This window comes from Protopterus annectens, chromosome 11.part0 (assembly GCF_019279795.1).
Source record: "Protopterus annectens isolate FY-2018-M chromosome 11.part0, PAN1.0, whole genome shotgun sequence".
NCBI lineage: Eukaryota > Metazoa > Chordata > Ceratodontiformes > Protopteridae > Protopterus > Protopterus annectens.
In genome coordinates, this window is record NC_056745.1 from 1,029,337,318 (window position 1) to 1,029,362,562 (window position 25,245).

Below are 25,245 nucleotides of genomic sequence, written 5' to 3' on the forward strand. Positions count from 1 at the left end.
GAAACAGCTAAAGTACAGTTACAGTATATAACAGAAGTACAAAAAGATACTTAGAGCCCTTTTATGTACTTCCAGCCCAGATAGACCAGGTAAGCATCTACTGCCACTAGATGAATAATCCCAGTCCTCCTAATGTAAAATCACAGTAAAGGAGTGTCTGGAGTGAAATACTGCTACAAACAAACTTAGAAGATATGAAATGCTACCACAAACACATTCAAAGATATGGATATAGCAGTAGACTTTAAACAGCTTATATAAGCATGATTATTAAATAAAAGTCTTCACTTTGTACAAATGTGCTAAGAGCCACTCAATTGCACAGAATTTGTAAAGGCACTAAAACAAGATAAGCTGATTAATAAGCCCCCGGCCAATAAAACTATATGCAGAAATCTATAGAAATCTCAAGTGTTTCTCCAACCTAAACAGACCAGGCTACCTCAGAGTATACTAGATGGAAAATCCACTGGCCTCTTAATGTGAAAACAAGTGCTTGCTAGAGTGTAAAATGCACTACTTTATCCAACAACTAGCTAGATAGTGAATTTAGAGCAAGTAAATTAGTAGAACAGGCTGAGATGTAAAATGCACTCTTTCAGTATAAGCACAGGGAAAGACAAATAAAAAATTAAAGATATCAATAGCAGTGTATAAAAGGGGGCTTATTAAGCTCAAATTACAGTAGGTGTGGGCAGCTTAAAATCTCCAGGTTTAAATAAAAAGCTGATCAACAAAGGTGAGGTAAAGTGGCAGAAACTAGCAGGGAATCACCAGCAGTGCTTTAGTTTATGCAGGTTTGAAATCTTTTTGAAGACAAAGACCCAGAAATTCACTGTGCATTTAAGTATCACTCAAAAATGTAACCAATGAAAAAACATGAAAAATATGCAGCCTAGCTAATTTGTCTATTTCTCACAAAGAACAAAAACACCAGGCAAAGCAGATTTCTTAAAACAGACAACAAAATGGTGCAGGTAAAACAGAAAGCAACTTTATCACTCACAGCCAAGAAAATATTACTTACTTTCCTCACCCAGCAGGGAATCACCAGCAGTCCTTTAGTTTATGCAGGCTTGAAATCTTTTTAGAAATCTTTTCTTCTATAGTCTTTTAACAGTGACACTTCTTGTCTTAATTGTTTGATAGTTTTCTCTATTCGATACTTCCATGATGACATTTGATTTCTTCCCTTCCTAACCCTTATTGTCCTGTATTTTTGTGGTAAGTTTTTATCTGTTATTAATTTAGCTGAACAGTAGTATATATCATATATTTCTATTATATCACATGAATTTCTGTTAATAGTCTTGATTGCTATCCTATGTTTATTTGTTTTATCAGATTTCTGGCATGTTGGGTCTTACTGACTTTCTGTACTCTATTTCTTTCATTGATCTCAATATGTCTATCCATCTCTACTAAATCAAGCAACGCTTCTCTTAGATCTTTTTCTTGTAAACTGAGGGCACTTTGTTTATCCTATGTTTCTTGTGTGCATTCTACAGAAACTTTCAGAAGTTCTTCCTGTGACATATTCTCTTCAGCTTCATCCTAGTCATACATTGCTCTTTCATATGGGACCTAATTGCCCTATTACTCCACAACATTGACTGCACCAAAGTTGACACTGTTTCATGCTCCTTCCTTTGCAATGCAACTCCATCTGAACTTTTGTACTAGTTGCCTACTGAAGGCTTCAAAGGAACTTCATATTGTACCTGATCAGATGCTTCCCATTTCACCAGTTTCTCCTCAATTTGTGGACTCATTGTTCTGTCATACAATGATCTTACCAGAGTTAGATTTTGTACACTAAATCCTTTACTTCACAGGTAATCCATAACTTCAGTTTCTATTACTTTAACTTTTGCATTACTAATCCTATTTCCTATTTGCTTACCTTCTACTTTATTAATCTGCTATCCTACACCCCCCCCCTTTGTAATCGTATTTTTTGTATTGTAAAATTTTCCATATCTGGGTGCATTTGCATGTATTTCTCTTCAAATATGTTTAAAGGTGCTTTCTTGTATTGTTTAGTTTGGCTTTTTTCCTTTGCATAAACATTGTAGCATATCAGAGCTCTCTTTCTTTCTCATGTCCATGTTTCAGTTATACCTTTCAAAAACTCTACATTTTGTTCTTTATATATATGCACTTCCTCAGTCCCTTCTTTTTTTTTTTAAATGGCTCAAAGTTTCTTTGTCTAAATAATGTTTTTGTGAATCTGTTGCATTAATGAACACAAATTTACATTTGAAGTTTTTGATAGTTTTTCTTGAGGAAGTATTTTTCTTTCCTCTAATTTCTCTCAATCTTTTTGTATATTTTCTGTCCAGAAATTCTGGGTTTCTTGTATAATAGTAACCATGCATAATTTCTTTCTTATCCTCAATAGTCCACTCTATATACATTATGGATCATTTTGTGTCTACTTTATTCCCGCGAAAGCCGAATTGGTCGAATACAATTCGTGTGAAACATAACGAACGAAACATGAATATGTCGAATGCACTAAACTGCGAAAGTGGAAATATCGAATTTGCAGAGTTGGCCCATCTGCGGAATAGCTCTGTAAGGTAAGTGTGCGATAGTTATGGACCTTAGGGTTAGGGTGCGGGTTAAGGTAAGTGCATAGATAGGTAATGTATGTAAGGTTTAGTGTAGGGTTTTGTTAAGTGTATGTATGTGGAATATTTAGTTTGTTTGGGTATAGCTCAGTAGGGTAAGTGTGCGGTAGTTATGGACCTTAGGATTAGGGAGGGGTTAAGGATAGTTCATAGATAGTTGGGTATGTAGGGTTTAGTGTAGGGTTAGAAGTAGGGTTTTGGTGCTTTATGTTAGGGTTAGAAGTAGGGTTTTGGTTAGTGTGTGTATGTGTTGTTTTTTACTGTGTTTCAGTAGGTAGTATGTTGTGGGTGGTGGGGTTGGCCAACTATGAGATATCGAGATTTCGAATTTCGTGGTTTAGTGCATTCGACGAATTCGCGTTTCGCTCGTTATGGTTCGCGCAAATTGTATTCGACCGATTCGGCTTTCACGGGAATAAAGTAGACCCATCTTCTTTTGGGGCCTGTAAGTTTTTGTGTTTTTTGTGGACTACTACTTCCTGCTACAATGGGGGCCATCCTCTATATTTTAAGTGTGACATTGGTAATGATCGGTTAATAAACTGCTAAGATTTACAGAGATTCCACCTGCAATACAGTTTATACATTTCTGTATTATGTGGTGTTTTCTGTGTCTTCATTTGGACTTAGCCAGTTTGGGAAGACAGTCCTACTCCACAGATAAGGCTATAATTTGCATACACAACAGGAATTAATGTCAAACTGCTATTCCCATTTGAATATTCTTGGAAAATAAACATTATAGTCTAGGCACTCATGAAGTGAGATAAATATGCCCCAGAGGATGGTGGCCCATTGTTATGAATATTATAGTATTAATTGTGTAAATTTATAGGCATGTAAAGGAACACACACACACACACACACACACACACATTATATATCCACTTATCTATTTTACACAAACACACACACACACACACACACACATATATATATATATATATATATAGAGAGAGAGAGAGCGAGCGAGAGAGGGATGGATAGGTTATATGATATTGCTTTGAATTGTCATAAAGTTGAAGTACATAATCTAAACCAAATGGTCAATTATCAAATTATGACAGGATCGAAAAAAGGAAAAGGCAAGATATTACTTTTTTTGGAGGGGGACAAGCTATCCTGGTTTACATACCTGTCATGCATTATGTACATTTTTGAACAAGGAAAAAGACAAAAGAAAAAAGTGCAACTGTATGGAAATAAGTTAATTACACCACCATCTTTTTCTGAGAAAATTTACAGAATAGTGGGAATTGGAAAATGTGCCCTTTTCCCACTGTTATATGATTTCACAGTTGATATATATTGAGTAAGGGGGTGTTGGATCATGTTTTTTTTTTATTCTTTGTTAATATTTCCATGATTGACTTTTGAATTTGATCATGTGTATAGTTTTACAGACAGTGTTGTTTTCTTTTTTCTCCACTGTTGAGCAATTTTAGAGCAGGTATATTTATGACTAGGGGTGTAGGGGTGTCCCAAGCCCCCCTACAATTTTTTTGAATGTACAGCATGTGATGGCAGTGCTGTTGATGGATCAACATGTATACACACACACAAACAAACACACACACACACACACACACACACACACACACACACACACACACACACACACACACACACTTTTACACGTATGTCTATTGCAAATCTTGTAATCAGGCAGTTCATTTAAGGAGCATCCAGTTAATTTTTTAGCTGTCACTTTTGTTAATACTAATTCTAAGCCATAGGAGAAATACCAGGTACTTGAGACTGCTGTGATAGAAGCTGTGCAGATCATCAGTCTTGAAAGGCAAGTTTGCACATGTGCATGTCTGTTGTATGTGTTAGTGTGTGTATGCATCAATGTGTACATGCGTATAGCTGAATGTGTATGTGTGTGTATTTTGTACATGTATCTGTTTTATTTGTGTGTATGTGTGTATGTATGCATGGATGTCTGGATGAGTGATCATATCTGTATATGCATTAATTAGTAAATATTTCTTTACCATACATAATTTTTTAAATTTTAGCATTTTATTCATTCAAGACATTTGACTTAAAGCATATTTTGCCAACTGACACCATGTATTTATAAATTTTACATAGTCTCTTAATTCTAGAGCTTCCCTATTGTTTAACTATAGGGGGAATTCAATAAAGCCTACACAGATTAATTTTCCATGTAAGCATAGTGACATGGTGCTTCACAGAAGTAAGCAGTCGTGTGAGCCAGTAAACTGAGCTGAGGGGTGTGCACGAGTGTGCAAACATGGAAGTGTCCGTGGCATGCAAATTACCTCATAAGCAGGTGAATTACGTGCAAATGAGGGTGCTGGAGTGATCCAGCAAGCAGATAGGTAGCCCTGCAGACCCTGTGTTGATGTCTGAAGTGTACACAGAAAATTTCCATGTGCATGAAATTAAAAATTGAACAGGGGCTGTAAAAGGCAAGTTAGAATGTCAGCAATAACATAGCAGACACAGATATGTGCAAAACTATGCCCTGTGTGTCCAAAATGTAATGGAAAATAGATTAAAAATTATTTATTTATTTTATTTATTTTACATGTGTTGACTGGGCTAGTCTAGCTGGATACATGTCCATTTTCAGTAGAGGCCCAGGGAGATAAGCTCCAAGCAGGTAAAAAGAGAAAATACAATACTTAAACAATACAATACATAAATTTCAATGTTTGTACTTTTAAAATTTCAAATTAAGTCTAGAGGTATAGACTCAAAACATGGTTTAAGATACAGCAATTGTAGATACACACAAGGTCAGAAGATAATAATATTTAGGCCTAAGAAAGAGAGATGGAGGCATAAGAAGGTTATGGAAGAAAAGAATAGGAAAAAATAATACCCTGGCTAGTATATGATTGGTTTGCATAGAAAAATTGATGTAGAGGGCACATGGAACAGGAATAAGGGTTGAAAGCAAGATGAGAGAAATAAGGAGAGGAAGTAGGATTCAGTCTGGTTTAGAGCAGGGACAAAGCCAGAGAATTTTCAGATGGTCCTTAAGGTTTTTTTTTTAAGAGAGATGTAGATGAGAGAGATGTGAGTGTTCTAGGGAGCTGGTTCCAGATTTTGCCCACCACATTTGTAAAGAATGAGTCGCCTGCTTTGTTGTTAGATTTAACATTGGAAATGAGTAACTTATTAGCTGAGCGAAGTGTTTCCAGATTTTTATAAGGGGAGATCAGGTTAGTAAGGATAGGGGTATTATTTGGGTGGTAGAGACTTTTTTGTATGATCACTAGTTGATTATACAGAAGATGGTTTTGAAGATCGGACCATCCAAGTTGTTTGAGATTAAGACAGTGATGGGTTCTGAAAGGAGTGACTTTGGCAAATCTGGCTATGTTGTTATAACTGGTTTCAAGCCTGCTTAGATTGTGCCTTGATAGATTGGTGTATATAGCGGAAGTGTAGAAGAGGGTGGAAGCGAGGTGAGTCTGGGCAATGGAGGTTCTAGCTTGTGGAGTGAGGAAGGGTTTGACTCTATACAGGGAGCCTAGTTTTTTTATTAACAGATTGAATAGTATTGTTGATATGGTCATCAAAGTTAAGTTTGTTATCTATGGTAATGCCCAGGAGACATGTAGTAGTATCAGGGGAAATAGTAGTTCCATTATTAGAGGTAATTATGAAGTCGATCTCTGGTATCTTTAGGGTAGGAGCAAAAAGCAGAAGTTTTGTTTTTTTGGGGATTTAGGAGAAGGCAATGATGGGTAAAACAATTTTCAACAGTGTTAAATACTGTTTGAGTGAGGGTTTGAAGAGAGGTTGCTGATTTAGCAGTACATGTCAAGGTTGAGTCATCGGCATATTGTATATAGGTGGCTTCAGGAAATACAGTGTTGAGATCATTAATAAAAACTGAGAAAAGAAGAGGGCCTAGGATAGATCCTTGAGGGACTCCAATGTTTACGGGTAGAGGTGTAGAGAGAGTATTGTCCCAGAGCACTGCTTGTTGTCTATTTTCAAGATAGGATGTAAACCAGTGTATTGCTTGTGGGTCAAGAGATTGGGCTTTTAGTACACTGATCAGTAATTTGTGGTTCACCATATCTAAGGCTTTGAATAAGTCAATGAATAGTGCAGAAGAAAGATAGTTATTATTTCGATTTCTGTTGATATAGTCTGTGAACGTTAGTAGGGCGGTAGTTGTACTATGAAAGGGCCTAAAGCCATGCTGGCTATTGGCTAGTAAATTATTATGGAGCAGATGCTGAAGTAGTTGATAGTGAATACATTTTTCCATTATTTTGGCCAGAGGGGAAAGTAAAGCAATAGGTCTAAAATTAGAGATATCAGTGGAATTACCACCTTTATGTAAGGGGATGATATGGGAGACTTTCCAAAGGGATGGGATGTTTCCTTCTATGATTGTTCAGTTTATAAGGATAGATATAGGATATGAAATGACTTTGGCTGCTATTTGAAGATATTCAACCAGGAGGCGGTCGGCAGAAGGGGTACAGGGTTTGAGTTTTTGTAGGAGTTTACAGATAAAGGATGTTGGTACTGGTTGTATATGTAAGGAGGGCACTGAGCTATTTGTGTTTTGGAAAGGGGTGGGGGAAGTAGGGGATAGTGTATTAGCAAGAGTTTGGATAGTTTCAGTGAAGTAATTGTTAAAGGCATCTGCTATTTGTAAAGGATTATTATGTGGAACTGATGATGGGGCTGGAGTTTTGGCATGTCCTGGTTTGAGTAGCTTGTCGATGCCTGACCAGAACTTTTGAGGACTTTTCGGGTGTGTTTGTTGAAGGAGGAAATAATAGTTTTGTTTATCTAATAAAATGTCTTTTTTGGTTGAATTTCTTACCTGTTTACAGACTTGGTGGTCAGCAGAGTTCTTAGTGGCTCTCCATTTGGTCCATATTTTGTTTCTAAGGAATATTTTTTCTCTGGTTTGTTTTGTGAGCCAAGGGGCTGCTTTGTTTCTAATTTGGGAAGAGCAAGGAGGGGCATGATGATCTAGGATTTGTAAGAATTTAGTATTAAAGTAGGAAACAGCTTCATCTAGTCTAAGTTCTTTCAGAGGTGACCAGTTGCGGGCCTTTAGTTCTCTTTGAAAGCTCTCAGCTTGAAAGTGCTTTTTTGAGCAATAGGATGTAAAATTGTTGTTATTACGACTATGAGCTTTTTGCTTTGCTATATATGTTAGTACATGGTGACTAATGTCATCAGGAAGTGTTCCTGGTATGTAGGTTTCATGATGAGTATTTATAAGGATCCAGTCAAGGATGGTTTCTTTATTACTAGGTTTGTGAATTCTTGTGGGAGTGTTTATTATTTGTGTGAAGCCATAAAGATTAATAAGGGAGTTAGGTTTGGAGGAGCTACAGGTAGTCCAGTCAATGTTAAAATCACCTAATACAATTGTTTCTTGAGGTAGATGGGTGGAAAGGGTATTAATAATGTTTTCTAAAGTGTTAATATTGTTTCCTGGAGGAATATAGGTACAAATGATATAAATAGATTTTGATTTGTTAAGGTGGAGTTTGATGGAGAGGGTTTCTGCATTATTATCAGAGGGCAATAATACATTATAGGATGAGACTAAGAGTTCTGATTTATATAAGATGGCTACACCGCCACCCTTTTTGGAAGTTCGGTCATTTCTGAGGATGTTGTAACCAGGTGGGGTTATTTCTAGGTCATGATTAGAAGGTTTCAGCCAAGTTTATGTAAGGCAAAGGATATCAAATGCATGCACTTGTAAAAGAGCATGCAGTTGACTAAGTTTGTTAGTAATGCTACGGATGTCAAGTTGAGCAATTCTTAGTGAGTTTGCTACTTGTATAGAGGTAGAAATATTTTTGGATATATGTTGTTGTGGGTTATTGTAGAATTGTTGATTTGGGCCGGGATTAGGATGAATATCACCATCTAATAGGAGCAGAGTGGGATGTTTTGGTAAGGTTGTTATGCTTTTAAAGTACTTGGGTAAGTTTATCTTATTGGAAAAGTAAAGAATATGGGGAGATCTACGAAATCTTGGGAGTAGGTATGCTGAGGTAGAAGTTATGTTGCTATGGGAGAGGGAGCTAGGGTGTATGTTAGGTAGTGTTTGTTGGTGTGGAGGTACATAATTAACTAGAGAGAAATGTTCATAGATGGTTAAAGTATAGGGAACAGCTAGAAAAAATAATGAAGAAATAATAAGATAGTTTTTATAGTTAGTGTTCTGTGAAAAGGTCATTTGAGGTAATAGGGTTGTAGGGTAATAAAAATGTTAGATATAGTTAGATTATGAGATATAGTATGGTAGAATAGATAAGTGGTGACTAGAAGGGAAAGTAGCAGTAAAGAGAGAGTTCGTAGGACTGATAAAATTGTCCTCTAAAAGCAGGGAGGAGAGGGTTCAGAAGAAAGTTAACAGTAGGAGTGGATGTTAAGTAGTAGGGGGCAGTAGTAGTGAGGAGAGAGGTAGTGTGGTGGTTAATTCTTGTTTAGAAGTAGGGAGGAGAGGAGTAAGGAGAAAGTTAGCAGTGGGAGTGGTTGTTAAGTAGCAGTGAGAGATGATTGGGGGAATAAAAGTAGTGGGTGTGGCTGTGTATGTTTAAGTGTAACAGCACTGGGGGTGGGTGGGAATTGGGGGTAGGATAGGGGAGCGGAGTGAGCCAGCAGGACAAACGGAGCGGGCTACAACAAGTAGTGGAAGATTCAACAGAGACAATCTGTGAGCACCATATAGCTAGAGAAAGACAGTGGCGGAGGTAAGTAGCTGCTAGAAGAGCAGATAAGGTATAAAAGAGAGGATAGTGTAGGGGGAAATTAAGAAGCAATAAATTCTAAAGTTAGCAGTGAGAGTGAAGGGTACTGACTATGAGCAGAGAAGGAGTAGAAAGGGGAAAGAGGGCAACTGTGAATGTCCGAGAGATAAAAGAGGAGGAATACAGTGAAATAGGACTAGTAGACTATGGGGAGTGGAATACAGAGAACTAAGACTAGTAAATTGTGGGGAGTGAGTAAGGGTACGAGGCAAAAGTACACTGCCACCTAGTTGGCAAAAATGGATACTACAGCAGGTAGCCAGAGAAAGATAAATAAGTGGGGAAGAACAAGGTAAGTATCAAGGGAAAATCTAACAAAGAGGCTTTTAGTCAATGGAAAGGAGTCTGGCTGCTGGTTACCCTGACTCAGTGGCTAAAATTAGTTTACAAGCTAAAATACAGGACAAAAAGTTTAAATTAGCTTACAATATGGGTCAATAGAGAAACATACTTAGTAAGCTCTGTAAAAACAGGTGAGAGCACTCGGCAGCAAATGGATGGTCCACTTAGGCAAGACTTGAGGTGGATCAGGGAGTTCTTAGAAGCCAGGCAGGTCTCTTCTTGCAATGTAGTGGTTAGCTTTCTGGGTGGGTGAAGAGGTAAGAAGAAGGGTATTAAATTATTATAAAGCAATAAAAGAGAGCCTCAAGTGTACAGATAGAAAACAGGTAGGACAATAGTTAAACAAATATGAGTAAAAACTAATTGTACAATTCTTACAGACTTTGAATGAGAAATAGTCTAGGTCTAAACATGCAATCAAGTATCAATTTAAAAACACTCTAGACTAAGCTAGGTCTAAAAATGCAGTAAAGTATCAATGTAAAAATGCTCTAGACTATGCATGAATAACAGTGAATATAGCGCTTCTGCAGTCAGGTAACAATGTAAAAACACTCCAGTCTTATTCTAGGTTTGAATATGCAGTCAGTATCAATTTAACAAACACTCAAGACTATGCAGAATAGCAGTAAAAATAGCGCTAGTTCATAGTAGTAAATAATAACAGCTATTTCCAGCAGGAGGTTAAAGATACATATTTAAATAAGAAGGCGGACAAGTTAGCAAAGTGAGGCACAGGTAACAGCCACTTGGTAGGAAGATAGTTACTCCCACGGAAGATTGACATAAATCGACACAGAAATGAATGATAGTTAGTTAATTCTTACCCTGAGATAAGGTACTGGTGAAGACTTTTGGGCTGCTAATAATGGTACCGAGCATTCCCACATTAGCTAATAATGGTACCAAACTTTACAACATTAGCAAACCTTACCACCTGTTAAAAAGAGCAAATAATCCAGAACAGTATAGATGGGGTGAGATACTATTATAAAACAGATGGTATTCAATGGTGAATACTTAACATTAATACATTTAAAAAGAGCGGTAAAGCAGTCAACTATAAGCACTGGGATAGAGCAGGAATGGTCTTAAACAAGGTGCGCAACACAATCCACGTGGGAGGAACCACAGGCCAAGTAGCTGCTAGCGTTATAACAATACAGCATTGAGAGGACATCAATTAATAATGAAATCACCTAACTGAACAGACTAATGTAAAACAGTATGTCAAACACACTAAATAAGAAAAACAAATAGGCTACTGTGGAACGCTTAGCGCTAGCTGCTAGCGTTTCCTCAAATCGGTAGCAAGGGCGCAAAAAAAATAACATACAGTCACTTAATCTTTACAAATAGTAGGCTACTGTGAAATGCTTAGCACTAGCTGCTAGCGTTTCCACAAATGGGTAGCAAGGGCGCAAAAAATAACATACAGTCATTTAATCTGCACCAGTATAATAGGACGAATACAAAAAGAAAGAGCCAATGCTAGTCACAACTGACTGTGGTCATTGGTAATTCCACAACAGTGGTGTGTAAGCATACACACTTTTAAGGTGCTTTTGATACACCGATAGCACTAAAAATACAATTAGGACCGCAAGTCAGTCAGTTACGATAGCTCAGAAACACCGGTAGCACCAAGCAAGTACAATTGGTATAGTAATACACATGGATATGATAACTCAGAAACGGTTTAGGCTAGGTACACACGATAAGCAATACCACAGAAACAAAATGAGACTTACAGTATTTTAGCGTACTTTGAGCTTCAGGGGCACACAGCAGCCAGGGTAAGGTGTAGATGGTAAAGGAAGGCGCCACTAATGTCTTCCCCCTATATGCCCTAGGGGCAGGAAATGAGATGAGAGGGGAGGGGGCATCAAAGCAGAGGGGGCAGGTAGAGATGGGAGGGACTAGGTAATAGGGGGTAGTTACCAAAGGTGGAGGCAGGTAGCTTAAAGGTATAGTGGGAAATTACAGGGGCAAGTAAAGGATATGTGTATAGGAAAGGGAGAAATAGAATGAAAGTGAAATAAAATAAGATTATCAGAACAGGAGAGTCATAGGAAATATTAAAGAGCCAGGTTAAAGCTATAGTAGTAAGAGATAGTAGAGCAAGTAGTGGAAGATTCAGCAGAGACAATCAGTGAGCACCATATAGCTAGAGAAAGACAGTGGAGGAGGTAAGTAGCTGCTAGAAGAGCAGGTAAGGTATAAAAGAGAGGATAGTGTAGGGGGAAATTAAGAAGCAATAAATTCTAAAGTTAGCAGTGAGAGTGAAGGGTACTAACTATGAACAGAGAGGGAGTAGAAAGGGGAAAGAGGGCAACTGTGAATGTCCGAGAGATAAAAGAGGAGGAATACAGTGAAATTGGACTAGTAGACTATGGGGAGTGGGATACAGAGAACTAAGACTAGTAAATTGTGGGGAGTGAGTAAGGGCACGAGGCAAAAGTACACTGCCACCTAGTGAAGAACAAGGTAAGTATCGAGGGAAAATCTAACAAAGAGGCTTTTAGTCAAGGGAAAGGAGTCTGGCTGCTGGTTACCCTGACTCAGTGGCTAAAATTAGTTTACAAGCTAAAATTGGGGACAAAAAGTTTAAATTAGCTTACAATATGGGTCAATAGAGAAACATACTTAGTAAGTTCTGTAAAAACAGGTGAGAGCACTGGGCAGCAAAAGGATGGTCCACTTTAGCAAGGCTTGAGGTGTATCAGGGTGTTCTTAAAAGCCAGGCAGGTCTCTTCTTGCAATGTAGTGGTTAGCTTTTTAGTAAGTTCTGTAAAAACAGGTGAGAGCACTGGGCAGCAAAAGGATGGTCCACTTTGGCAAGGTTTGAGGTGGATCAGGGGTTCTTAGAAGCCAGGCAGGTCTCTTCTTGCAATGTAGTGGTTAGCTTTAGTATTTTAGCATACTTTGAGCTTCAGGGACACACAGCAGCCAGGGAAAGGTGTAGATGGTAAAGGAAGGAAAAGAAAATTAATTATTTTTTTTAATACCAATATTATGTTTGCATGGCGCACAGCAGTGGGCAAACATGCGTTATTCAAAAAAAATATTAAAAAGTGTAAAAATGAAAAAATGTATGCATAATGACAGAATACACTCACCCACAGAACCTTGTGCCTGCGGACTGTTACCCTGTAGACAGACAATGGTGAGCAGGTGATGCAATGTGCAATATTTGGAATGCAGGACGTGGACAGGCCAAGTATCCACCTACCAAACTGCAACTGGCCAAGCATGGTGACACTGGTAACTGCACACACATAGCATGGGTACTAACAGATATCCCACTGCCAGGACACTAGATACAATAACAACATCAAGCAGGGTCACTCAGTAGGCCACACATGCTGAGTAATGCAAGGCCACTTTGTGTATTCCACAAGTACTGGGGCCTAGACAGCTATAAATTTACACAGACTGCAGAGAGGAAAATCCTAAACATATCTAAACAATCCTATTTTGGTTTGTGATTTATTTAGCTTTACTGTTAAAAAGAAGTGCGACTGCAAGTGATAGTAAAGGAATCACAAATATTGTCTGGCTAGTAGAACTTATGGTCAGAACAACTGTGGAGTTGACTGGTATCCCTAATGACCAACTAGCAGACGGAATGTCTGTCACATCAAGTGCAGTCTTAGCAAGGCCACATCCAGCAGCATTACTCAGTACGTCTCCATGCCCTAGTAAAGATGGTTCTCTCATGCTCACATAAGACACTGGAACAACCAGAGGATGTGACCAATTGCCAGTTCATAATAGCAGAAAAGTCTACATCAGAGGTAGTCGGTGAGGTGATTGAGTGGTCTGAGTAATTTTTTCTGTACAATTCTGGTTTAAGCACTTGGGCTTTCAAGCCAGTTATTTTACATTAAGAGGGTTCGTGGTCTGCACTCTTGTGGGAGGAGAGGCTGGACTCTGCCCTTCTGAGCTGGGAATTTCTGGTTAAAGGCTTATAGTGCATGCATATCTGAACTGTTTCTTACTGAAGTTGGTGCGCCTTGTTTGCTGTGGCATAAACTGGATTCGGGCCTGCTGGATCTAGCTTTGTTTGTGTAACTTGAGCACTAATCCAGACATTCTCTAAAGTATTCAATGGTATTTATTACTGCTTGGTTGTAACTTGATTAAAGTGTAGCTATCATTCAAGTCTTTTGGATTAAGCACTTGGGCTTCAGACCAGTTGTTTTACATTAGGAAGGTTTGTGGCAAGCACTGTGGTGGCAGGACAGGTAGCTTTCATCCTTCTAAGTTGGGAACTGCTGATTGAGAGCCCAGTGTCCAAGTGTATTAGTTCTGGTTTAGGCACTTGGGCTTCAGGCCAGTTATTTTACATTAAGAAGGTTCGTGGTCTGCACTCTTGTGGGAGAAGAGGCTGGACTCTGCCCTTCTGAGCTGGGAATTTCTGGTTAAAGGTTTATAGTGCCTGAATATTTGAACTGTATCTTACTGAAATTGGTTCACCTTGTTTGCTCTAGCATAGACTAGATCCAGGCCTGCTGAATCTAGCTTTGTTTATATGCTTGTTGTTTGTTTGCTTGTTATTTCCTGGAAGCTAATTCCACCTAATACGCAACTTCTCAGCGCTTCTGTGGATCACTAGTGATATCTGCATTGCTTACTGTACTTATTTCCTTGTTTCACTTGAAAGAAAGTTACTGTTTGTCGTTTTGCATTTAGTTACTTGTAACACATTGCACTCAAGTTACCTGGCACTTGCTCACTAAAGCAATTATATAAGTCAGCACTAAAAATTAAAAGCACTACACCCTCACTCCCCACTGGCCCTTGTTTTCAATTAAGGATTTCCCAATATTATTCTAGCATGTCCAAAGGTCAGTTGTCAATCTCCTCTCTGGTCCAGCTGGTGAATCTGGGAATCTTGAGGCAATGTTATAACTGCCTCATGTACACAGACAACCCTCTCCTCCTCCCACATAACACAAATACTTGTGAGAGATGCAGCTATTTAGCCAAACTGGAGGCTGAGCTCTCTCAACTCAGGACTGGCAAGACCAGACAGGAGGAGAAGGCAACTACACACACCACAAAACCAGCCTCACATAATGCTACCACTCCACTGAATCAAACACATAAACACACAAAGACATACTCGGAGGCTCTGAGTAAAATTTACCTAAACAGCAGAGGCCTCCAAAGCAGACACCCAAACAACTGCTACCTCAAGACACCCCACAAGCAACACATAAACCACAAAAGCAGTGTGCAAAGCAGTCACAGCCCTTAAGGCCAAATACAACACCAAACATACTTGTCATAGGTGACTCCATAGTCAGACACACTGACGTCCCACTCACCAGGCTGAACAAGGAGAGGGTCACAGTAAGCTGCCTATCGGGCGCTAGAATCCGCCACATAACACAAGCACTCAGGTCACTCCACGGCAAGTACAAATATGACACAGTCATTGTCCATGCTGGTGTGAACGACCTGAGACGCACCTCCCTGGACTACATGAAAAGAGACATAGAGGAGCTCTCTGATTATGTAGCCCAGGCAGGTATGACCCTAACCCTGAGCAGTATCCTTCCTTCACCAAGAATGATGCCACAATATAGAGACAAGATGATCAGCTTTAACAATTGGCTTAATGTCTGGTGTCATTCAAAGGGGATCCAGTGTCTGTCTGCCTGGGATGACATGCTTGACAAGCCACGCTGCAAGGGACGGCTTGCACCTGTCACCCTGGGATTCTGGATATTGGCTAAGGCTCTTGCCACCCCATAGTGCCTTTTTAGGCAAGGCTCAAATTCTAAACCTACCACCCTAGAAAACAAAAATGGGAAGAAACTGAGGGTAATGCTGCTCAATGCCAGAAGTCTAAATCTCAAAATGCACACACTCGAGGCCCTTCTCAGTATGGAGAACATCGATGTCTGTGCTGTAACTGAAACCTGGTTCAAGGCTCCTGAGAGCACCCGGCACTATTAGGTTTTACCTCATATCATGCATTCCGGCCCCAAAACCTGGACCACACCACAAAAGGAGGGTGTATCCATATTCATAAAGGATACCCACACCTCCAGGTTGGTGGCAACGCACAAGCTCGGAAACCATCCAGGTGCAACTAACCATAGGCAAAACTGCTCTACAAATTGTAGCATGCTACAGGCCACCCTCTCAAACTCAGGAACCCCACACAGCCTTCCTGAAGACACTGGAGGGTATAAATGTATCTCCAAACACCATCATATTGGGTGACTTCAACTACCCGAATATAGACTGGGAACATTACTCAAGCCCTAACTTTCTAGCCCAACGGTTCCTGGAGTTCATAAATTCAAATGCCATGGAACAGCTAGTCACTGTTCCCACGAGAGGAGAAAATATACTAGATCTCATTGTCACAAACATGGGGACAAAATGCTCCACACCGGAAGTATATCCCTCATTGGTGAGATCTGATCATAAACTAATCTCACTGGAAATCCACATCCCGCCCCCACCCCAAACAAAAAAGACCATAGTGAAGAACTTCTCTAAAGCAAACTTCACACTACTCAAGACTGGTGTGGTATCCTTCAAGGCCCCTGAGCCAGAGGAAACCACAACCCAAGCTGTGGAAGCCCTTACAAATGCCTTCTATGAACACCTCCAGGACTGCATGGATCAGGCAATCCCAAATAAAACCAAGACTCTTTCCACAAACGGCAAACGGCCAGTCTGGTGGACCCCAGCCATTAACAAACTTTACAATAAGAGGAGAAAGCTATTACATGATAGAACAAAATCCATAAAAGGGAAGTCACCCCTGATCATTATTAGTAAAAAAATACGAGCACTCATAAAATCAACTAAGGCCAATTTTGAGAGAAAAATTGCCATGAATTCAAAGGACAATCATAAGGCCTTTTTCAGCTATGTTAGGAACCTGGGTGGAAACTCCCAGATATGCTCAGAATTAGTCCAAAATGATACAAAAATCACTGAACCCACAGACATTGCCAACATACTGGCAGACAGGTTCAGTGCAAACTTCACTCCTCTCCCCCCCTAAAGAAGAGATAACTATCCCAGCCGAGTGTAGCCTCCCGGACATCTCAAATGCGCAGGTGAAAGCTGCTCTCTCTAAAGCTAAAAACACAGCATCAATGGGACAGGATGGTGTCCCCGGCTGTGTGCTACACGAGCTAAATGAGGAATTAAACCCGCACATAAGGCAGCTGTTTAATCTCAGCCTTACCACAGGATACGTGCCCAAGGAGTGGCGACGGCAACTGTGGTCCCACTCCACAAAGGCGGCCTCACGGACCCTGGTAATTACCGCCCCATAAGCTTAACAAGTCTAGTCTGCAAAGCTATGGAGAGGATCATAATGGAGCTCATAAACAAAGATATAGGGGACTTGCAGACATTGGACCCGACCCAGTTTGGCTTTGTCAAGGGAAGATCATGCCTTTTGAACTTGGTCGACTTCTTCGAAACAGTCACCAAGGCCATTGATGAGGGAAAGGCAGTCCATACAGCCTACCTTGACCTTGCAAAGGCTTTCGACACAATACCTCACTCGGGTATTGTAGAAAAACTTACCAGCTTAAATGTAAACCCATATGTCACAAGATGGGTTGCAAACTGGCTTAAGGACAGAACCCACAGGGTTAGAGTTGCTGGCGCTGTGTCAGACTCCAAGCCTGTCACAAGTGGTGTCCCACAGGGCTCGGTCCTTGGCCCCCTATTGTTTGGCATCTACTTCTCAGAAGTACAGGCCAACATGGGAGGACTTTGGCTGACAAAGTTTGCAGACGACTGCAAACTGGGCGCCATAGTGGAAAGTGCATCGGACATGGATATCCTTCAGAAGGGACTCACGGAAACAGATAGCTGGTGCCAGAGCCATGGCCTGAAGTTAAACGCCAAAAAATGTATAGTCATACCCTTCGGGAAAAACAAGGTAACCCCAAGCTACCATATAGGTGGCAATCCACTAAGCACAGAAGAGGTTATCAGGGACCTGGGGACCCAGGTTGACAGTGGCCTTTCTTTTGACACTCACATTGCTAAAGTGGTTAGAAAGACCTTCTACATTGCCCAACTGATCATGAAGGGATTCACATCCAGATCTAGTGAGTCATTGTTCCCCTGTACTCTTCACTTATCAGACCAATGATCGAGTACAATGCCCCATTCGGGATGTATCTCACCCGACATCTGCAGCAATTGGAGAGACCCCAAAAGTTCCTCACCAAAAGGATAAAGGGACTCCAAAATCTGTCATATGCTGCCAGATTGAAGAAACTCCAGCTCTATTCAGTCGCATACCGTCTGCTCAGAGGTGACATGTGCCTGACATACAAGGCCATGTCCAACCCGGAATTAATGGACATGCTCCACCTCAAAAAATCCAAATATACCAAAACCACTAGAGCAGGCGACTTAAACCTTAGCACGGATATAAATAGGATGTGCTGGAGGGATAGATTTATCACTCAGAGACTCCCTATGCGGTGGAATAAAATCCTGGTCCATGTGAGGCAGACCACCTCGCTGACTCTGTTCAAGAGAAATCTAGACCTGTGGATGGGAGATCGTAGGTTTACCCCGGGAATCATATCTGTGTCACTGCTGGTCAGAGGCACAACAAACTAATGGGCACAGTATTTTTTCATATAAGGGGTGGCGTAAGCCACACAAATTTGGGCTAGGCTTATAAATGCCTTAGGGCAGATAGCCTAGTATAAACCTATGAACCTATGAACCTATGAACCTGTGATGCATGCAATAAGTACTGTGAGCTATAGTGTTTAATAGTAGGTAGGAGTTCTAATCTCACATCAGCCACTGTGTGTGTGTGTGTGTGTGTGTGTGTGTGTGTGTGTGTGTGTGTGTGTGTGTGTGTGTGTGTGTGTCTGAGTATGTGAATGTGTGTGTGTGTGTGTGTGTGTGTGTGTGTGTGTGTGTGTGTGTGTGTGTGCAAGCGTGCATGTTTGAATGTAGATATATCCCATACAACAGTATAGACATATCCATCCGGCCTATGTCTGTGCAATGGTTATTCATTATATGGCCTAGGGACTATGTGCCAGCCTCTCCATTGTCTTCCTTTACAAGGCCTGCTGATGTCATCTACCTTAACAGCACTGGCTGACAATCTAATGATAGATAATCTCCATGGTGTATGCAATAAGTATGTTGTGCTATAGTGTTTACTACTAGATAGGTAGGTGTTCTAATATCACTGAAAAATTAATTTTAGTTATTGTGATTCTTACTATGGTGCTGCTTACTGTGCTGTTTACTGTGATGGATCTGAAGTCTTCTCCAGATACTTGCATTTATAGTCTTGTTGCACACAGAAGCTTGCAGAATATGCACTGATGAAAGAATATACTTTGCAGCATCAACTCAGAGCAGTAACAAATAACTTTTTCTAACAAACCACGTGGACTAACATTGCAGCTTCAGGTACTGTTCTACTTTACTTTTCATATAGTACAGATGATGTGAGAGATATAACATACCTCTCTCTCTCTCTCTCTCTCTATATATATATATATATATGGATTCACTTTATAACCTTGAAATACTGAAATATCGAATTTCAGCATCTCGAGACTATAAAACCGAATCCACAAAACACTGACACAAAAAAAAACGCGAAATTCACAACACCGAAAAAAGCACACACTATACCACACATACACCACAACACCCACATCACAACATAAACAAACAAAACTACACACATACACAACTCATACACACATAAGCCGGGGGCATGCCCCCCTGCACCCCCCATGTAGGGGGCTGTGCCCCCCACACCCCCTCTACTTATATATACTAACTCTGAGATCGCACAAACACAAAACAAAAGCCAACTCACACACGCACATTCTCCGACCCCTCACACATACATCAAACACATCAGCACACTCACACACACTCTAACTCCCACTCAAAACCCTTAGAAAACACTTACCTGACATAACACCTACATCCACACACGACACCACGCACCATCAAAACACAATCCCGGACATTACGCAGCGTAAGGTCATAACCGCAAATTCGACATATATTCGAGTTCGCGATTATGACCTTTTGCTATTTTTAAAATTCAGCTTTATAGTCTCGAGATACTGAAATTCGACATTTCAGTAATTTGAGGTTATAAAGTGTTTCCATATATATATATATATATATATATATATATATATATATATATATATATCAAACACACATATAACAACTGTGATAAATATCAAACTTTAATTGAATGGAAGTTTTAAACATTTGAGAATGATTTGTATTTTACCATCCTACTATGTATGCTTAACCATTTTCAAAGCACAAACATATTATAAAATATATCTCTTTTGTACAGATCTGCTGCAGTTTCCTACTCTTTCCTAATGTTCTCTTAAGCTCAGCTTTTATATGGAGGAAGTTAGTCTCTGTCAGTTCAGCTAATTGATTTTCTTTATCCTGTAACTGCTGTTCAAGAGTTTCCTGTAATGTTGCATTGTCTTTCTGACATTCTTTAGTAACCTGTTCTGCTGAATTTAAAACTCCTATGCACTTTTGAAAAAAATGTTTGTACAACTTCTCTAAACTTCCTGAACTCATTGTGTCTGTCTCTTAGAAGTTTATTACATTCTTTTGTAACAAAATGTACTAGAGGTCCTGTCAGTAACTGATTTAACTCCTGTTGTAACTCTGAAATAAACCTTTTACATGTGGTGACAGAACATAACTGTTCAATATCTAAATAGAATGGAAACACTTTACTCTTAGTTAATTCTTTATCATGAACAGATCTGTCTTCACAGTCTATTGTTTTAGCAATATCATGCAATACGTTTTTATGGCATGGTAGACAAAATGCAGTTTTTGTTGATTGACATAAACATTTGTCATACCCCACATGGTTTTCTTTCAGATACCAGTCAAATATTGTAATACATTTGCATAATGCCTTACTATCAACCTGCCCTAATAAGGTTTTACATTTACTAATGTGATGTGTATACAAACATTGCAATTTACTAAAGCTTAGTTTACTTCTGCACGATTTATGTCTAATAGCATCCATACTAAAAATGTGACACAGAAAAAAGTCTTACCAGTTAGCAAGAAAACAGGTGATCAGATTGTTGTTGCTGATGGCTGGAAATTTTTTCAGAATCACTTAAGAAGCTGGGGAAACAAAACAGGCAGTGAACTGCTGTGTATAGTAGATGTCCACCTTTCCTTGAAGAATTAATGGAACTGTGACTTTCCTGCACTGCAGGCTCAATCTGGATTCAGACATCTGAAAAAACTTTACTGCTGCAAGCTGCATAAACTGGAATACTTCTGTTTAGAAATTACACATATCTACAAATGTTAGTTACTGCAATTTGACTGAAGTGACCCTCTGCAGGTCTTACCCTTCCCTCTGTGTTCGAATGCAGGTAGGCTGGCCATTGAAAAACTTAATTTTAGTTATTGTGATTCTTACTATGGTGCTGCTTACTGTGCTGTTTACTGTGATTGATCTCTCAAGATAGTCTTGCTGGCTGGATTCTGCTTTAATCAGAGTCTGGTTATAGTTGCATTTATAGTCGTGTTGCACACAGAAGCTTGCAGAATATGCACTGATGAAAGAATATACTTTGCAGCATCAACTCTGAGCAGTAACAAATAACTTTTTATAACAAACCACATGGACTAACATTGCAGCTTCAGGTACTGTACTACTTTACTTCTCATATAGTACAGATGATGTGAGAGATATAACATTTACCTCGGGACAAATGTGTCCCTACCAATACCCCTAGCATAACTGGATTTAATACAGACTTTATATATATTTTTAGTTAAACACACTCTCTTGGTTTTGGAAAGATACTGCCTTGATGACTCAAATACTGACGCATCTGTTCTTGTGCAAATGCTGATAAGTGCAAACTTTCTTAGAAAAGCATATTTTTAAACACATGCCCTTTTGTCCATTCTTTAAAGAAAGCAGATTAGTTTTTTTTTCTGATATATCCTGTTTTTTTTACATTCTTGCCAAGTCTGTAAGAAGTCAGCTTTCTTGATGTGTGTGTGTAATACATTCATAAGCAAGTTCCTTATTTTTTTAAGCCACAGTCATTTAGTATGGATGCTGATCACATGTTACTGAACTCTATTTCTACATTTAAGCAAGGTTTATCTTATTCCTTATTTATGTTGCATATTTGTAGTAAAGTTACTTTCAACTTTAAAACCTTGTGGAGCATAATCTTACACTCACATAAGGCAAGTGTGTGTGTGTGTGTGTGTGTGTGTGTGTGTGTACGTGTGAACAAATATATTCCCTTGCAGCAGTAATATGGCCATATGGGCTATTTATGTGCAATAGTCATGCATTCTATTGCCTTGTGACTAGCTGCTGGCCTTAAATAGCCCACATCTGCCTAGGCATAACTGCATTCCACCACCAACTACATGTATATCTATGGAACACCCAGGTGACATGTATCAAGGGTAGCAGACCTTGTCACAGGCATGCATGCATGATTACGCTGACTGCCCCATATTCCCTGACACACTGTTCAACATATATCCACCTAGCTAACCATGCACATGTACAAACATACCTTGCCAATGTCATATTTCTGCTGTGATGTCATGCATTCTCATGCTGCTGTATTACCACCAAATGTCCATAGCTTAGCCACTCAGACCCCTGGAACAGAAGCCTACATTGGTCTGTGAGACACCTGTCATTCTGTAGCACTACCACCAGTCTAACATCATGCAACAAAGATATACAAAGTTTGATGTGTAGTAATGACACATGCCAGCATACAGCACCTGTCATGGCCCACAACACCTGCCATGGCATAACAATACTGCACTACACAACTACATGTAAAGTAATATAGTCACCTGTGCATCAGAAACATATGTGCATCTCTCTGCATCAATGGCATGGATGGCTGCGATGTAGCACAGGTATCATCACATGCATATGGTGTGGTGTGGGGGTGCCAAGATCTAGGCTGTCCCAAACAGTTGACAGCATGTGTGTGAGTCAGAAAGGGGTGCTGGTTAGATGGGCCATGGTGAGCTGACGTGTGTCTGTTGGTGATCTGCATGTAAACCAAAACGACAGCTGCTCAAAGTTCAATGCACAAAAAAACCAACAACAGTTGAATAAAAAGAACTTTATAAAACACAAAGCTTCAGGAAACACCCTTTCTCAATGATTAACATAAGGTTCAGTTAATCATTCAATTAAATACACCCAAAAAGACATCACATGACCTGCAGCCAAGGTCATCTGACCAAATATCAATTAAAAAAGTATACATATATTTTATATATAAGAAAATATACAGATATATATATATATATATATATCTACCTTTCATATACAGTTACATAAAGTACTTTATAAAATATACACATATATAAATACAAATATTATTTTAACTTGGTTTGTTGCATTTTAACCAATATAGGTTTCAAAGAGACAGCTGTATTCAGACCTGGGTATATATCAGCTGTCAAACGTATGATCCATTCATACTCTCTTATATCTAACAAGTTGCTCATATCACCACCTCTAAAGGGTTTGTACACTATATCTATAACTCTAAATTTAAACCTATGGTCATCACCCAATTCTCTAATATGTTTACCAAGTGCGTTATTTTCAGTTCCTCTTCTAATCTCTGACTTGTGTTCTATGATACGCTCTTTTAGCTTACGTGTTGTTTTTCCAACATAGAAACAAGGACAGGCAACACATGTTGCCAAGTAAACCACATTATTGGAGACACATGTTGCCAGACCATGAAATACAAACATCCTTTCAGTCACTGGATGTTGAAATTTATTGTTAGAACCCAGGTCAGTATCAATGAAGGGAGCTATATCATTGCAACAACTACAATTATAGCAACAAAAAGTGCCAACCTTTGTCCCCATATGCTGATTGTCATTACTAATATTAAAATCTTTATAGCATAGCAAACTTTTTAAAGATTTTTTATTTCTATAGGTAAAAGATGGTTTAATGCCTATTAATGCCCCAATATCTTCCTGTGCCAATAATACTTTCCAATATTTACTTGTAATATTCTTAACCATGTATGTTCTAGAAGTGTAAGAAGTAATAAACCTTAACTTCTCAACTTTAGATGAAGCAGATGAAGAACTTTCTTCAGTGTCTAAACTAAAAATAGGTCTATATAGTGTACTTCTATTGGTCTCTATGTCCTTTCTTATATCATCTAATAAAAATTTAGAGTATCCACTTTCAATAAACTCATCACATGTCTCATCCATCTGTCTCAAAAAGACTACTTCACTAGTATTCATCCTACTCACATGCATAAGTTGTGCTTTAACAATACCCTGAAACACATGTGGAGCATGCATACTAGACGCATGCAAATATCTACCAGAGGATACTTCTTTTTTATATATAGAAGTAGTAATAACTTTCCCTTTTAGGGATAAATCAACATCTAGAAAATTTATGTGGACATTAGAATACTCCATCTTAAACTTTAAAAAACTAGTAGTACTGTTGAGATAATCAACAAATTCTATAAGTTCAGATGAGGGGCCTCTCCATATAAAAGAGTAAATAAAGCTGAGGTACTACTGGATATACCGATTTTGACTGCATTCAATGATTTATGTGAAAATGAGTTGAGAAAGGTATATGCTAGTAAAAATAGTAATAAGAATTTTAACTTAACATATTCAGAATTTTTGGCTTTAAATGATTTGAAATATAATTCTTACATTATAATTAAGCAAGCAGATAAAGGGGGCCTTCTTGTGATTATGGACAGACATAAATATTTTGACTCTGTTTTGGGTGTGTTAAAGGATGTTACAGAATTCAGAAGTATATCATACTTGGATGTGAAAAAGTGTATAGCTTATATAAATATGTGCATTTATGAATTGCAGCTATCTAATGATATTTCTTTGGATTTATTCCATTTTTTCACCGTTTCATGTCCAATAGTACCTCAGCTTTATGGCATCCCCAAGGTCCATAAATCTAGAGATAACCCACCAATGAGACCAATAGTCTCGGGTAATGGGTGGGCCACTGAGCCTATCTCTTTATATTTACAAAAGCAATTAAACCCTTTATTGTCCCATTGTAATGCAGTTTTGAAAGATTCAGTAGATTTTTTGAAGAAATTAAAATCTTGGCAAACACAGATTAGTAACCTTGATATAAAACAAAGCCCTATATATATGGTAGTTTTGGATATTACTTCTTTATTTACTGTTATTCCTAATGATTTAGGCGTTGAATCAACACGTCAATTTTTAACACGTTGTTCTTGTTTTACGACCAGACATGTTGAAAATATATGCATGTTACTTGATGTGGTTTTACGAAACAATGTGTTTATGTTTAATGAAGAATATTATTTGCAGTTAACAGGCATAGCAATGGGCACACCTATAGCAAACACCTATGCTAATATTGTATTACATGAATGGGAGAGATTGCA